Here is a 17,530-nt window from a genome sequence, read left to right as displayed (position 1 = left end):
AGCATATGAACAGGAGTAATACCTTCCCGAAACAACCTAGGGACCAGAGGTGGATTTAGGGTAGTGTGACTGGCTCCTTGGTGCCGAGCTGAGGGAGGAGAGGGCAGTGGTGAGCAGCCTGCACTGACCGGACCCTCCCCCAGAAAATCCCTTTTATTTGGGACATTTTGGATTGCTGAGCAGCAGATGGCACAGAGCATGCGCCCCAATTTGCTTGCACCAATGAGCTTGTTCTGCCATCATTGGAGGAGGAGGCTGCCAGATTTTGTCCTTGCACATATTACCTACCATATTTTCCGCTCTATAAGACACACCAGACCACAAGACGCACCTAGTTTTTGGAGGAGGAAAACAAGAAAAAAAAATATTCTGAATCTCAGAAGCCAGAACAGCAAGAGGGATCGCTGTGCAGTGAAAGCATAAGACGCACACACATTTCCCCTTACTTTTTAGGAGGGGAAAAGTGAGTCTTATAGAGCAAAAAATACGGTCTGCCCCTGTAGGCACCATCTAGTCCAGCATTCTACTGGGTTGCCAGCTACCTCTGAGCTAGGACAAGCAAGGCATGAAGATGGTGAGAAGGAAGCTGGTTTGTACGAAAAAGACCATTGAACCACACAGCCTACACTAGGAGGAGCCAAAATGGTGCTCTCCAGATGAGACTGGATGTCAGCTCCCACCAGCACCAGCTAGCATGGCCAAAGGGCAGGGATGTTGGGAGTTGTGGCCTGACACATCAGAGAGCACATCAGAGAGCAACCATGTTGGTGACCCCTGGTCTCTGCTGACTGACAACAGCTGTCTGAGGTTCCAGAAAGGGATGTCTCTCAATGCTACCTAGAGATTAATTGGTTTTATTACAATAGTTGCAGGCCACCTCTTAGGGCTTTCCCTCCCAAGGCGGAATCCAACGTATAAATTCACAATATAAAAATCAACAACAAATCTAAAAGTATAAACCACCGTAAGGATACAATTCATGGACAAGAATCAACAACGGCACTGATCACAGTCAACCCAGTAAGAACATTAAAACCAAATAAATAATTATAAACTACCTCAGCACTGCATTTACACAGCCACCCAATAAAATCCTGATTTAAGAAGAGGCCCTTGTAAACAAATGGGTCTTTAGGGTCCATTTAAAGGCCTGCAATGATGGGGTCAGGCATATTTCAAAGAAAATCACCCCTGCTCATAAGTTGTGATTTGACAAGGGAGGTAGGGAAGCCGTTGTTGGCACCAGGAAGTGCTGCTGCTGCTTTACTGCACAAACACACACACAATTTAAATGACAAAGAAATCATAAATGTTAAATGTATATACAGGCATTCAGTATATTAGCTACTTTGCCTATATACATAAACTTTGCAGTATGATAGTGCTGAAATATTAAGATTAATTAGTTAATTAATACCCTCCTGGTAGCTCTTCCTTTTCACCATTCTTCTTGCTCCTTGAAGCTTTTCTTTAGTGCTGGGGTTGGGAATTCACTGGACTACAGCTTCCATCATCCTGAACATTGGCTATGCAGACTGGGGCTGATGGGAGTTGGAGTCAAACAATACTTGCATTGGAGCTGGGTAAATATATTGCAGTGCTGTGCAAAGAGAAATAGTCTGGTGCAGTGGTGGCCAGACTCAGCCCTCCAGATGTTTTGGGACTACAATTCCCATCATCCCTAACCACTGGTTCTGTTAGCTAGGGATGGTGGGAGTTGTAGTCTCAAAACATCTGGAGTTTGGCCACCACTGGTCTGGTGAGACTGCTGGTTGAAAGGATAAAGAAAACTTAAGATTTATTATTCATGGCAAACAAAGCCATTCTGAATAGAGGTTTTGCAAGATGGAGTCAAGAAGTTGACAACACCACATGCTAACTCATACTGACTCTGGCTGAGGTTGGAGAAGCAGCAGGAAGGAAGTAAAGCCTGAAATGGCATGATTGACTTTACCACCAAGCAGTTACTTATCAGTGAGGATGAAGAACAGGTTGCTTTTCTGTCTGTAGCCCCCTACTGGTTCAGGTAAAGGTAAAGGGACCCCTGACCATTAGGTCCAGTCGTGACCGACTCTGGGGTTGCAGCGCTCATCTCGCTTTATTGGCTGAGGAAGCTGGCGTACAGCTTCCGGGTCATGTGGCCAGCATGACTAAGCTGCTTCTGGCGAACCAGAGCAGCGCACAGAAACGCCGTTTACCTTCCCGCTGGAGCAGTACCGATTTATCTACTTGCACTTTGACATGCTTTCGAACTGTTAGGTTGGCAGGAGCTGGGACCGAGCAACGGGAGCTCACCCCATTGCGGGGATTCGAACCGCCAACCTTCTGATCGGCAAGTCCTAGGCTCTGTGGTTTAACCCACAGCGCCACCCGCGTCTCACTGGTTCTGGTAGCTTATTGCAAACATTGTTGCTGTACTCCCAACTATCTGGAGGGCCACAGGTTCCCCACCCCAGCTTTAGTCCTTTGCTTCCCGCATGACCTGCCTAAGATTACAAGCTGAGGGCATTCACTCAAAATGCATGCCTTCCTTGAATTTTTGTCCAATCAGATCTAGTTTCTCAGAGCTGCAGGTAGCTAGTATTGAATTGTGGGGAGGGGGGATCTACAAGGTGGTTTGGACAATCCATTTCGGATGAATCGAGCTGTGTCAACTAATTTGAATGTTCTTGATGAGAAACATGCAAGCTGGCAGTTTAAAAAGATTCTGGCAGGCCATTTCAAAGGTCTTTGGGCGAGCGAAAAACCCTTTTCGTGCAGCAGTAACAGGAATCTATCATCTTGGAACTGTGTAAGGTATTTCCCCTGAGGAAAGGAGTCTAAATTATCTCCAGAGAGGGAGGGTTTCACTTTCAAAAATTATAGCCAAATGGGAAAGTTGACCAAGTTCAAGTAAAACATGGGAGAGGGGCTTGTCTCATCATGTTATCTTGCTTTGTAAAGGTAATGAAAGTTTGCTTGAAATATTTGGCATGCCTAATAGTTAACATGAATCAGAAAGACTGTCAGTTTTTGCTCTTTAAAAACAACAACCCTGCTTTGAAGAACAAGTTTCAAGCATTGGATTCCACCTTACAGGGTTCTCATCATCGGTTTGTGGTGTCACCAAAATCATTTTAAAAGTTTTCACTTTGAAAGCACAGGTGCCATTACTCTAACAAAATGGCTGTTAACCAAGGAACGGATGGACCCACCTGTTTCTGTTCCATATCAGTTGTGCATGCATTCAAATACGACCTGTTCCATCCCATTTTGTAGATTTACAAGAGCAGTACACACATGGGTTTTTCTAGTGTACAAAATAAGTGTTAACGGGTTGGGGTGTATGGGGTGTTAGGGGAGAAGTAGTACCTCTGGTTCGGGGCATGTTCTGGGGTAGTTTGTCCTTTGTTATCCCATCCTGCACTCAATTCTCACCTGTGACTCCTAGAAGCTGGGTGAATCTGTTAATTTCAGCTTCTTTCAATTTCACATTTTGCCAATCCTGTTTCCTGATCATCTTTTGGGTCCTAAAGCATACCCAATCCATCTCTGGCTTTTCCCTCCTCCTGAGTACTAAAATCCTCTAGCTATCAAGTCAACACATTTCTTTGGCTCTGGACGTCGTGCCAGGCTTAGCCCCACCTCCAGAGGAGAGTCTGGTGGATTGTCTATGTGGGGTAATCAGAGGTGCCATGCAAGGCGTGTTTGGGGCTGGATACTTTGTGCTGTTTGACTATGACAGAGGGTCCACAGTGGCAATGGAGATCTCTGTGGAGTCCTACACTTCTTCCTCAGATGAGGTTCCCCTGGAGTTATGGTTGGGTTTGACTCTTGCATAGACTGAGGAGCAAAGTCCAGAGTCAGAAGTTTTGTAAGACCAAACAGAATCCTCTTGGCCCTTTATGTCCCCTGATGCCTACTGAACTGGTAGCTGCCGTACCACCTGCAGAGGTGGCACTGAAGCATCACAGAGAGAAGGCCAGATGTTCTTCCTTCCCACAAACTGTTCAATAAGCATCCCTCAGCCAGGCTCCCCAGCTGAAGACCTTCTGCTACCCAAAAAGGGGCTTAACATATCTTTCCATTTTTCATCATTTGTATTTTAATTATCAGGATTTGCTGAACATATAAGCGTGACTTTCTAATCAGCTATGTCTCCCCACTTTGCCTCTATTTGTCATACATAGGTACTTCATTTTGCTACTCACTGAGCTCATTTCTTAGCCCCTACTTGTATACTAAGGCTTAACTTGAACTTTAGAACCTTAGGAGTATTTATTAGCTTTAAGAAGCCATATGTTTTATAACCCTTCTTGTTAGGTCATACTTTCCCCCCTTAGTACAGATTCTGAGCTGGCCCTCAGATTTAAGATTCCTTACAGCTATCAGATTGCACCCAGAGTGGAAAAAGCCATGCAATTATTGGGTGTTACTCATTAATGGGAATTCAAATGGCGACTGTTAACAGTCCATAACACCAGGAAGTAGGGTGTGTGTTTTTCCATGAGTCATAAAAAGAAAGAGTCTCAGTTACCACACGACTTTCCTTTCACTTCCAGTGTGACAGTTTATGTCTGGGTCAGTTTATTATTGCAAGGAGAATCTGCATACTAGCTGCAAAGTGCTTGACCAAGAGGATTTAGAAAAGGGGGAAAAATAAACACTTGCAATTAAAAGATTCAGACCCATTAAAGAAGTCATACTACATTATGCATTTAAACAAACAAGCAAAAAAGGTTTAAAAGCACTTCAGGGCAAGATTGTGTCCAGTGAAGGCTCTTAGTTCCATTTAAAATGACAGAACACACATGGATTAGTCCAGCGTATAAAATCAGTGTTAATGGGTTGACTACAGGGAACTTGTTCTTTAGCTATTTTAGCCTCCTAAAATGAATGACTTGTTGGATGTCCTTGTCCTCGCCCCCCGCCCCCAATGAATGAAAGCACCATTATAGGCTTCTCAAACGGTTTTCATCAAAAAGCATCACAAAGTGTGGCACATGTATGGAGCTCATTATTCCTACAGCATATTTACCAGATGCTTCACAAACTTTATCTAGGGATGCATGAATCTGTAGATTTTGGCTTCTCTCAGTTTCTCATTTGGTCCATTCTTCGGTTCTCCAAATTTTCACAGGTTGTTCATTTTAACTATATTTAAAATGATTCATGAAAAGTCATCAACCTTTTATGCATATTTTTGTATTTGCTTTTGCCTAATATACACATTATCTGCAAATCAGTTTTCCTAATATAGTGCAGTTTTGTATGTTATGTATTTTTGTGTGTGCGTAACCCCCCCCCCCCCCATCTTTGCATTTTTGTATACCTTACTTGGCTGGAGAACTGCATTGCAAAGTCCAGAGAACTGTGGGTTTTGAGAGATGGCTGTGTTTTGGTTTGTGAAAGTGCAAACTTGGCAGGCTTGTCTTTAAAGGCAAACAAATTTCTCCCCCACACCTCTCCTCACCTCACAAGCAATCATGTGAAATAGGTAGCTGAAATTTCCATTTTAAAGACTGGACTTGCTCACATCATTTGATCATGGTGACTGGCAAGCATGGGCCAGCCATCACATAGGCATAACATACCAGAGATAAAACTTTCACATGAAGTATGCCAGTTTTTTCACTTCTGACCCGCCCCCCTAAAAAAAAACCTGCTTTGAGAAACAAGCTGCAACCATTAGAATCCACCATATAGGGAATTTGGTGCCACCAAAATGATTTTAAAGCAGTGGCAAAACAAAGGGGATTTAGCTGGAAATTTTGCCCCCGATGCAGCACCCAGTGGGTGCCATTGAAACTCTGAGCTTCCCAGCCAACCTGGGATGAGCCTGGACTGCCCAGCCATGCTGCTCCACAGCTCCAAAGCAATTTGCTTTGGGCTTTCTCAGCTCCCTCATGTGCCTGCTTGGCTGCAGGCAGCTCCCTCTGTCCCTCCAGGGCTCCTTAGCTGGGGCAGCTATTTCTCTCCCTGCACCCCAGAATTGGCACTACTTCAGACTAGTGACATGAATGTGCTAGCCCACTTTCATGGTGGATTAGACCAGGGTAGGCAACCTAAGACCCGGGGTTGCCTTCTAAATCTGGCCCACGGACGGTCTGGGAATCTGCATGTTTTTACATGAGTAGAATGTGCCCTTTTATTTAAAATGCATCTCTGGGTTATTTGTGGGGCATAGGAATTCGTTCATTCTCTCCCCCCCCCCCTCAAAAAAATATATAGTCCGGCCCACCACATGGTCTGAGGGGCGGTGGAAAAGGTTGCTGACCCCTGGATTAGACTATTGATCACTGCTACAGTTGGTTTCATATTATCAGGAAAGGACTTAGAGATATGCTTAAATGGACTAGTGAATTGAGATCCTTTGGAGGGGAAGTCCTGATTTAACTGCTGCATAAATGAGGAAAGAGCAGAATACGATCTCCAAGAATCCACAGAGTTAGCCACAATATGTATTCTGTTTAGGAAAACCCGTAAATGGGCCCTGGTAAATCCCTTCCAAAGTATAACCAAACTCTTCTGAGTGCAATGGAGAGTGGGAAAATGTGTGGGACTTTTTCAGCTCTGCCAGAGAAACATTTAGAACCGCTTTAGAGTGTATTTACAAGCTGAGGTCAATAGCAAAACTTCCCCACTCTGAAGTATACAGACAGCATCATCTGGGCTGAGTTTATGTGTCCAGACAAGTGATGACAGATTGTTACAATTAAACACAAATGGTAGTTAGATGGAGGAGAAAGAAGAGAAAATAGTTGGCCAAATTCTGTAGAAGCAAGTAACTCCGGACGTGGGTGGTGGGTGTTGACACAATCACCCCTTGCTAAGATTCAGCTCTGCTTTCTATTGGTTTCGCTTTTCATATCCACATTCTTTCATATCCACCTCTTTGATTTGTAAGTGCTGAGGGCTGCATTTGTTGTTGTTGTTTAGTCGTTTAGTCGTGTCCGACTCTTTGTGACCCCCTGGACCAGAGCACGCCAGGCACTCCTGTCTTCCACTGCCTCCCGCAGTTTGGTCAAACTCATGCTGGTAACCTCGAAAACACTATCCAACCATCTCGTCCTCTGTCGCCCCCTTCTCCTTGTGCCCTCCATCTTTCCCAGCATCAGTGTCTTCTCCAGGGAGTCTTCTCTTCTCATGAGGTGGCCAAAGTACTGGAGCCTCAGCTTCACGATCTGTCCTTCCAGTGAGCACTCAGGTCTGATTTCCTTAAGAATGGAGAGGTTTGATCTTCTTGCAGTCCATGGGACTCTCCAGAGTCTCCTCCAGCACCATAATTCAAAAGCATCAATTCTTCGGCGATCAGCCTTCTTTATGGTCCAGCTCTCACTTCCATACATCACTGCTGGGAAAACCATGGCTGCATTTACTTCTCAGCAACCTTCTAGGGAACACAAACCAATAATGGGCAGGACCAGATGGGAACATGGGTAAAGCAGCACATGTGAATTCTACCTTTGCGCAGTAGACTAGATTCAACACTCTCTCGGTCCTCCATCCAGGGAAGCAAGCAGCATTCGCAGAATTCAGGGACACTTTCCAACCAGGCAAAACCACTCAAAGAGAAGGCAACTGGAAAGGGGATGCAACCCAGGGGACTCTCAGGTGCCACCGAGAGAGGTTCCCCACATCTTTAAAACACACACACACACACACACCAAAAGAATGCAAATCAGTCATCAATCCAGGACTATACACTGCACCAATTTCCTAATATTGTAAGCCAGGGGTTGGCAACCTAAGGCCCATAGGCCACAAGCGACCCACGGGGGTCGTTTAACCGGCCCCTGAACTGCCCCCGAACCGAGCCGCCCACTTGGCAAGTCCCCGTGCGCTGCGCTAAACCAGCACAGCAGGGGGCGGGGACTCGCTTCCATGGTGCCAGAAATCGCATCTGCACAGACAACGGGAATCCAGCCCATGGAGGGATCTCTGCTGGAGTGACCCAGGCCAGACGAGGTAAACCTTGCTGACCCCTGTCGTAAGCTGCTGATCATATCAGAAAGACTGTGAATTTGAGGAAGTCTAGAAAGATGAAAGGCAGGAAAAGAAGATTTATCTTTTTCCAAGGGACTGATCAAAGAGAGAAGATGGTGTTTAAGACCTCACTACTGTGGAATGAAAACTTACAGCTAGAAACAGAATGAAATGTTGTTAAAACTGATGCTCAATCCACTGGGATTCAAATCAGAGGAAATCAATTGCTTTTTGTCAACTGCTATTCTCTTAACTATTGATTTCAGTGCAGTTTTCCCATGTACCACACAATTGAGTGTGATTTCACTGTTCAAATTAAATGACTTTAAGTGCACCTAAGGGTTGGGACTTAAATGCTTTTGCATACTAAATCACTTTTAAAACTACCAGAACCAGAACCAGAAGCCACAGAAATATTAGCATGCACTGCATAAATATTACACCTTTGTATACTGTGCAGGTATGAATGTACCTGCTTTTCAGCAGAAACTCCATTATAAACCAAGGGCTATGTTCACAATTGACCAACCTTCTTCTGCCCCATGCTCTCATATGCACATGCAAATGCACAGAAAGAAGCAGGCAGACCCTTCTCTCTGGTTGGATCATTACCCTCTCTCACCCCTGCCTACTCTATTTATTTGTTTTGCTGCCACTGGAAGAATCAATAGGGTCTTGCAGTGGGTGGTGGTGGTTTCAGGGGTATAATAATAATAATAATAATAATAATAATAATAATAATAATAAATTTTATTTATATCCCGCCAGGTTCAGAGCAGCTAATGACAGTAAAAGTAGCACAGTTTACATAAAATCACAGTCAATTAATTGAAATACATTCTAAAATCAATTCAGAGTCAAATTAATGGCAACCATTGGGCTAGAGTTCTATGAGGATTACAGAAGGTGGGGGTCAGACTGTGCCTTGGCCAAAGACCTGGTGGAACACCTCTGTCTTGCAGGCCCTGCAGAAAGATGTCAAGTCCCGCAGGGCCCTAGTCTCTTGTGACAGAAAGTTCCACCAGATCGGGGCCATGGCCGAAAAAGCCCTGGCTCTAGTTGAGGCCAGCCTAACTTCCCTGTGGCCCAGGATCTCCAAGATGTTTTTATTTGAAGACCGTAAGGTTCTCCGTGGGGCATACCAGGAGAGGCGGTCCCGTAGGTACGAGGGTCCTAGGACGCATAGGGCTTTAAAGGTTAAAACCAGCACCTTAAACCTGATCCTGTACTCCACCGGGAGCAAGTGCAGCTGGTATAGCACCGGGTGAATGTGATATATAAAGCCACTCTTGTTGCAAACAGTCATTCCACTTTTTCCACTGCATTGTTTCTCATATAATTAGCACACCATTGCTTTACCTCTCATCTGGCTGGCTCAGATGAACTTCATAGCTAAATCCAGACCACATTGGTATGGAGCTAGGCTAGAGGGAAAGTGCCTGAAGCAGTAGATTATGGGGAGGGGAGGTGTGGGATTATTCAGATCAGCTCACTTGTGCGCTCCTTTTGATATTAAAACCAATCCCCGCTTTATATCTGAACTAGACAAATTGTGTCTAGTTTTACCCTTAGCTATACTTTCAAAATTGGCCATGCTGGGAAATGATCTCAGTTATTCAAGGGCCCACTTGGACAGAGTGCTGATGACAGAGCTCATTTCCTCCACCAGCAGCTGCCAGTTGACTTAATCTAAACATTCTGACCTGGAAACACTGTGGGCAGCAAACCATAGAGACAGCAAGCGCAGATCTCACACAAATCATGATCAAAGTGGAGGACTCCCTAATTTCTAGTTCTTGTTTATGCTACATGGTGAATGCAACATGCAAGATCTCACGCTTCCTTGCCTGAAAATGCAATAGTGGTAGAAGAGCAGTAACCCATCTTAAAGCTGACAAGATCTTTTCCCACAGAGGATCATAGGGGTTAAAATGCAACACACATGACTTTGTAGTGGGAAATGATGCTGGCCTTTCTACTGCGAAGAACATGACCTTTAAAGGTCTTTCAACATATTTGAAATAAAGAAATAATACTACAAAGCAATATAATGGCTTTTAAATAAACAATAAAATAAACTGTAATCCATTTTAATTTACACAAATTTTAATATAAATTAAATAATATGCAATGGGTAACATTCAGCTAATAGACACATTGAAATGAATAGATATGACTTAGCTGCATTGATTTCAGTATATGAAATCAGTTGAATACCGCCCTAAAATTCCCTTGCCACGTCACTAAATATGGAAATCATATTCAGCAAAGGCTTCTGAGATTTCCCTAATTGCCCTCCCTCTTTCAAGGATATGCTTCCAGCCATAAGAAATAGAAGCATGTTGAGTTCAAAACTGTGTCCCTGAGCAGCTAAGTTCTGCACCTCCTGTGACTCCATCTGCGCTTTTATAAACTCATGGTATACTGTACACATTGTGCTGCCTAAAGATGCAATACAATAAAGTAGCCTCCATATGATTCCTTGTGGAAGATAGCTCCTGGAATAGCATTCATGCTGGCTTGCAATAGCTCCACAACAGGACAACTCCAAAGAAATAAGGCCTTCTGTTTAGGCCCTTTTCCAAGGAAACTTTTTTTTACACTTCTATTCATATAAAGCGGCCATTCCACACATTTTTTCCCTTTCCCAATCCTTCCCAGGCCCTCTTCCAAATGATTTCTTCCACCCGACCCTTCCCACTTCTGTAATCAATGCAAAAAAGGTTTCTTTGACTCAACGGGCTTAATCAATTCCTGAAATGAATTTCAAATAGGCAGGAAGGATCATAGTTCAGCAATGCATTATGAACACTGAGCATTGTAGTCTGGCACTGTCTCCCTCGCTTCTCCACTTGAAGGGCCCAGTGGCAAGCTAACCATCTATTTATAAAGAAGAATGCTTTGATATATTTGAACAGCTCAAGTTTTAACACAGTTTTGGCCCATATTCCCCATTAATATGAAATATACTTAGAAAATCTATCCTGACATTTTTATGAATGGAGCCCTTTGTTGAGTTTCAGCTCTGAGACATTATTTATGGGTTTTGCTTAACGTTTCTGCGAAGCTGACTGAGCCAGGTATCATTTATTTATTTATTTATTTTTTTAAAAAGCATTCCTTGTGACCAGCAAGATTCCTGGAATGTGACAGTTTATAAATTACTTTCAGCTTTGTAGAACAAATGACATCTTAATTGGAAACAACACTTTTTATCCCAATATATTGTGACGGAATCCTATACATGTCTACTCATAAGTAATTGGATCTAAGTGCTTTAGGATTTAGGATTACAGCCTCACTCTCTCTCTAAGTTTTCTGCTTAAATGTTAGACAATGGAAAATGGCCACGTTGTGCCATTGAAAATACTAGATTATTCCCCTAACCCCAAGAAAGAGATACACTGCCCCAAGAGACGTTTAACAGCAGTGATCAGAAGATTTCATCTGTTTCTCTTTAACCCCACTACATATCTGAAGTCATAACCAAACTGAAAGGGATATGAAATAGGAAGAAATCTAAGTCTCACACTCCATGCATATTGCTATGATCAGGAGACCTATTGTTCTATTGTTTTTCAATTCTCCCTCCCATTGTGTGTGTGATTTTAATTTAAAGGCTTCACTAAAAGGGCATTGGGGTCAGCTAGATTCCCCCCCCCCCATAAAAGTGAATTGAGGGGGGGCAGCGACAATGAACCCTGGGCATTCAACTGTAATTTAATTCCACAACAAGTACTTTCTGTGAGTGAAGGAAGTCATAAAACGGATGTGTTAATGATTGTTGTTGTAATTTTTAAAAATGCCTTGAGGTATTTTTCTAGGGGGGAAATTGTGGGTAAATATCAAGGTATATAAGACCCCCTAGGAATGAACATTAATAATGCTGATTCCAGTAGGGAGCCCTTCAAAGATGGGAGAGACAAAACTCATAAACTGGTGAGAGAATTCTCTTAGGCTGCATCCGAACTTTTTGGATATTTAATGCAAAGTGGAAATGGTAGCATTGTGGGCTCTTTCCTGGTCTTGGACCCCTAGCAAACGCCATTCCTTTCTACCTTCTGACTGTCATGATTACATATCCCAGATACCATTTCTGTATAGTTGTAACCTGTGCTACAAAAATATACCATTATAAAACTTCTTATTTAAAAATGAAAGATTAAATGGAGCTTTTGTCAAGTACACCTCATCAAAAGTACATTTCTTAAAACTTTAATTAAGGTCAGATTGGTTAAATTTGATTACAGTCAGATTGGCAAAATGCCTTTTTAAAAGCAAGTTTAGAAGGCTTAAGATCTTGCATGTCATTAAATTTTGTTGTCAAGACAGTAGCCACCCAATGGTCCTGTCCTAATCTTGAAAAGTAGTCCACAGGGCAGCACCATGGAGAGTTCCAAGTGAGCAGTTCACTCCCATTAATCCTAAAACGGAATTGAAGCATTGTATGCCTCCAGGGCCAGATCTCCCTTTTCAGGCTTAGCCCTTCCTCAAGGGATGGAAATCTAAAGGGACAGGACTCTGCCTTGGAGTCTATAACCCTTTGAACTCTTGGACAAGTCTCTCAAACACTTGTTGCCTGTGCTGACAAATGGAAAGTGCAGGCTCTGAGGGCATGGACTTCTGAGGGTTCCAGTTCAAGAGTTCCTGGGTCAAGGGTTCACACCTGGTCAAGGTGCTGGGGTCTGGGTTGGTTTTCAGAAACTCTGGCTCTTGTGAGGCTGGTCTCTCTGCCCATCTGAGACAAATCCCAAATTTTTGCTCAAGGTGGTGACACAAATAAAGGAAAATGTGGAATTCATACACATGGATTTCTCTACACTTTTCTGAATCTAGCCCATTGTTCTCACCAACTGAGCATATGATATGTGCTATTGCTGATGTTCCCACTGGTGTTATGGATGTTCAACTCAGACTGCTGGGTTGGGATGCAGAAAGTGAGTGCAAGGCACCCATCTGAACACTCAGTTTGTGTTGCAGCTAGGGATAATGACGATGTCAGCTTCAGTTCTCTTGGTTTCTAATTTTCCAGTCTTAAGTTCTGTTCTCCACAATTTAACTTCAGTTTGCAATTTTTTTAAAAAAAGGGCACCATGAAAATTAATCAGCATTTTGGTGCAAATATATCTTAATATAAACATTTATGCGTGCAATTTTGCCTAATATATGCACTTTTGCAAAGCAATTTCCTGTAATATAATGTATTTGTGTATGTTATTATCGCTAATACATGTGTTTAAGTGCACACTTTATTGTAGCATATGCTTTTTGTGCACATTACTTCACTGGAGAAATGCACTGCAGAATTCAGAGAAGTGTGAATTTTGACGGATGGCTGTATTTCACTTCACATTGCTGCAGAAAGTATAAATTTGATAAAATGGCCTTTAAATGTGAACTGGATCAAATTTCTCCACCACCCCTACTTACAGCTAGGAATAAGTGTATAGAAGCCAGCTTATGGGGCATGGTGAGGTTGCACGCTTGCAGTGTTGGAATAAACATTAGCTCAGTTGGCATGAGATTCTTAATCTCAGGGTTGTGGGTTCAGGTCCAGGCAAAAGATTCCTGCATTGCAGAGGGTTGGACTAGGTGACCATTGGGATCCCTTCCAGCTCTATAATTATATTATTCTAATACTCCCTGGGGTTGGAGAAAGATACTGAGTCAGGAAACATAAATGGCAATTATTCCAGCAAACCAGCTTGGGCAACTCTTGACTATGGGCTGTGCAACTGACATTTTGGAGGAAATTAAATACATCCCTGTCCACCAAGGCTGAAATAATATATTGTGCCTGGCAACCTTGAACTTATTAGCTACAATATAATAATAATAATAATAATAATAATAATAATAATAATAATAATAATATGTTTTATATGTGTGTGTATATGTGTGTGTGTGTTTTATTTTAAAAAATGTATAGTTTGGCTTGTTTATTGTTTTGCAGCCTGCACTTCCTTGGGAAGACTGGTGGGATATAACACTAACAAATAAATAAATATTTCTTGGAATATGCCGCATCTTTAAATTTTTAAGGGAGAATTTAGTTGGGTGTGCATGAAAAGGGCTCAGAGTCAATCTGAAATGTCGGAGGGGGAGACACTCGGAATATCAAATTTGCTGCGATAAGATAACCTCGCTGTACAGCCGTGCGAAAATATTTTTTTTAATTCTGGCATTCACCCTTCAATCAGTCTATCTCTGCACATATTTTTATTTAATCATCCCCAGCTGGAAGATTGGCTGCTGCTCCTTGCCTTTCCCCTGCCTCTGCCATTCTCCCCCTGAGAAAGACTTTCCTCATACAGTTTGTTATTTCAGTTTAAAATGGCAAGACAGCTATCTTACAGTTAAGCACTTAGGGCCCATGTTCTGTTGACCTCACTCCCCGTGTGAGCTGTTACATGGCTGTGATGTACAGGAACCTCCTAGGACTGATCTCAGAGAACAGTGAGTGCTGACGTTCAAGCCAGTGGGGTTTTTGTTTTCTGGAAGTAAAGGTAAAGGACCCTTGGATGTTTAAGTCCAGTCAAAGTCAACTATGGGGTTGCAGCGCTCATCTCGCTTCAGGCTGAGAGTGCCAGGAAAACACCACCTTCTGGGCCGTTCAAATCCGCATGATGGTGGTGAGCTCCCATCGCTCTGCCCCAACTTACCTTACCTGTGACGGGAAGGTAAATGGCATTTCCATGCACTCTGGTTTCCATCATGGTGTCCCATTGCACCAGAAGCAGTTTAGTTAGTTATGCTGGCCACATGACATGGAAAGCTTCTGTGGACAAACGCTGGCTCCCTCAGCCTGAAAGTGAGATGAGTGCCACAACCCCATAGTCACCTTTGACTGGACTTAGAATCATAGAATCATAGAGTTGGAATAGACCACAAGGGCCATCAAGTCCAACCCCCTGCCAAGCAGGAAACACCATCAGAGCACTCCTGACATATGGTTGTCAAGCCTCTGCTTAAAGACCTCCAAAGAAGGAGATTCCACCACACTCCTTGGCAGCAAATTCCACTGTCGAACAGCTCTTACTGTCAGGAAGTTCTTCCTAATGTTTAGGTGGAATCTTCTTTCTTAGGTGGAATCTTCTTTCTTAACTGCCCAGGGGTCCTTTACCTTTATCTTTTTTACCTACGCTTGTGAAACATGGACCAACACCATAGACACCATCTCCAACTCCTCGAAAGATTCCATCAATGTTGTCTCCGAAAAATTCTACACATCACTTGGGAAGACAGGAGAACGAATGTCAGTGTACTGGAAGAAGCACAGATCACGAGCGTTGAAGCAATGATTCTTCAACATCAGTTCGCTGGACTGGTCATGTTGTTCGGATGTCTGATTATCGTCTTCCAAAGCAGCTACTCTATTCCGAACTTAAAAATGGAAAGCGTAATGCTGGTGGTCAACAAAAGAGGTTTAAAGACTCTCTCAAGGCAAATATTTAAAAATGTAGTATAAACACAGACAACTGGGAAACACTGGCCTGCAAGCACTCCAATTGGAGAACAGCTGTTACCAAAGATGTCATGGGCTTTGAAGACACTCGAACTCAGGACAAAAGGGATAAACGTGCTAAGAGGAAGGCACGCTTGGCAAACCCTCACCATGATCAACTCCCGCCCGGAAACCTATGTCCCCACTGTAGAAGAATGTATGTATCCAGAATTGGCCTCCACAGTCACTTACACTGTTTAGTTGATATGTTTCTTTCTTCTTCTTCTTTTTGGTAAAGTACACTGATTTATTTAGTTGTACAGACTCACTGTTAAGAAGACACTGTTCATTGAAGACAATCTTACTTGGCTATGAGTGTTAGAGGAGGAGGAGGAGGAGGAGGAAGAAGAAGAAGAAGAAGAAGAAGAAGAAGAAGAAGAAGAAGAAGAAGAAGACACACAATATAAATGGACAACCCCCAGTACACAATTCAACTACCACACACAATTTATTGTAGCTTTTCTACAACTAGGAATGAAAATAAGGATCCTTGTACATTCTTTTTTCTGTTAAAGCTCCTCAAACAAAGGTGTAAATTGCCTTGGGAGGTGAGATTGTCTCTTATCAAACTTATTTCTAAACCTCTTGAAAGGCTCAGAGGTCAACATCACTCATCCAGAGAACAGAAAAGACTTTCAACTTTAATGTAGAACAACATTGCTGTTAAAAAATAATGGGGTGAACCCAAAGGGTGCATACATTTCTGGAACTAAGAGGTTCAGAAAGAAAAATAATTTGATGCTGTTAGCATCAAAGAAGCAGAGAAACAAAAATGTAACTAAATCATTCAGCAATCTGAATTTCATTGCCACAATGGGAACATATAAAGATTCTTTAATGATTCCCATTACCTTTTCTCTTCCCAATATACTACTGTTATTTCTCTAGGAATTATAGTAGCTGCTCAGATCTGACAGTACTAATAGATCTCAAGATAGAAAGCCTGTTTGCCTATGAGATTTGGGAGCCAAGCTCTGAAAGAAGTTTGGCAGTACTTTTCCGATTGACACAGTCTGGGGCTGGTTACAGCACACGTACCGAACAACAGCATTTAGCCGACAGCTACCACATTCTCCACTGAGTGCAACAATAAGGGAGCCAAGTTGAACACTGTGACTGTAACCCGCGAAAATCAATACAGAGATTTCTTTCTCTGTGTGCTTCCACCCCCTGCGACACATGTGGCATGGATGAGATCACCTGCTGCTCGGGAGTGGGAGGTCTCTGCAGGAAACACAAGTCCAGTTGCCTTGTTTGTTTTCCCAGAGAAAGTCATCCTTTGGAATTACAACAAAGCCAGCACAGCGTGGCTTTTACAGCATGCGCCGCACGACACAATAAAAATGCCTGGGAATGTGATCTGCGGGAATAGGCTTGGAGCAGCTTGCGAAAAGCAGTTCAGAGCAGCTAGGCCAAGGGTTGCATTAGCAACCATGAAATGCCAACTTGGGAGGAAGAAAGTTGGAATGCAGGCAAGAATGTTTATTCCCACGTTGTCATATCTTGGCACTGAAGAGCGGCAAAGGTCATTTTGCATCTCCTTTGCCCATCTGGCATTTTAGCACACTGCTGTGTGGCTTGGAACCTCGGTCACCAGCAATCGCTTCATATGTTGGGTAGATTCTGTTAAATACTTCTCGGATGCTCAAGCCCAACCTATACACTCTGGGAGAAGTGTAGTGGAGCCCCTGCTCCAAACCACATCTCCTTGTGAGAGAAAATGTATGACACATGACATCACCGCAGTCAGCATTTTCCCATCCCATGGCAAGTGGCAGGCAATGAAGCTGTGTGGGAGATGTGATGGAGTCTTTTCACACATCTTCTTCCAGTAGCTGAGGTGGAAGTGATTAGAACAGAATTGTCAAGTCCTGGCTTGTTTTTCATGCATCCCTAGATGCAGGTACATGAAACGGAAGATTTCCTAAAGACAATGTATTATAGAATCATAGAATCGTAGAACTGTAGAGTTGGAAGTGACCCCGAGGGTCATCTAGTCCAACCCCCTTCAATGCAGGAATCTCAGCTAAAGCAAGTAGTTTGGCGTTTGCCAACCTGGTG

This window comes from Podarcis muralis, chromosome 10 (assembly GCF_964188315.1).
Source record: "Podarcis muralis chromosome 10, rPodMur119.hap1.1, whole genome shotgun sequence".
In the NCBI taxonomy this organism is placed as follows: domain Eukaryota; kingdom Metazoa; phylum Chordata; class Lepidosauria; order Squamata; family Lacertidae; genus Podarcis; species Podarcis muralis.
The sequence above is the reverse complement of the archived record's forward strand: the minus strand, read 5'-3'. Positions refer to the sequence as shown.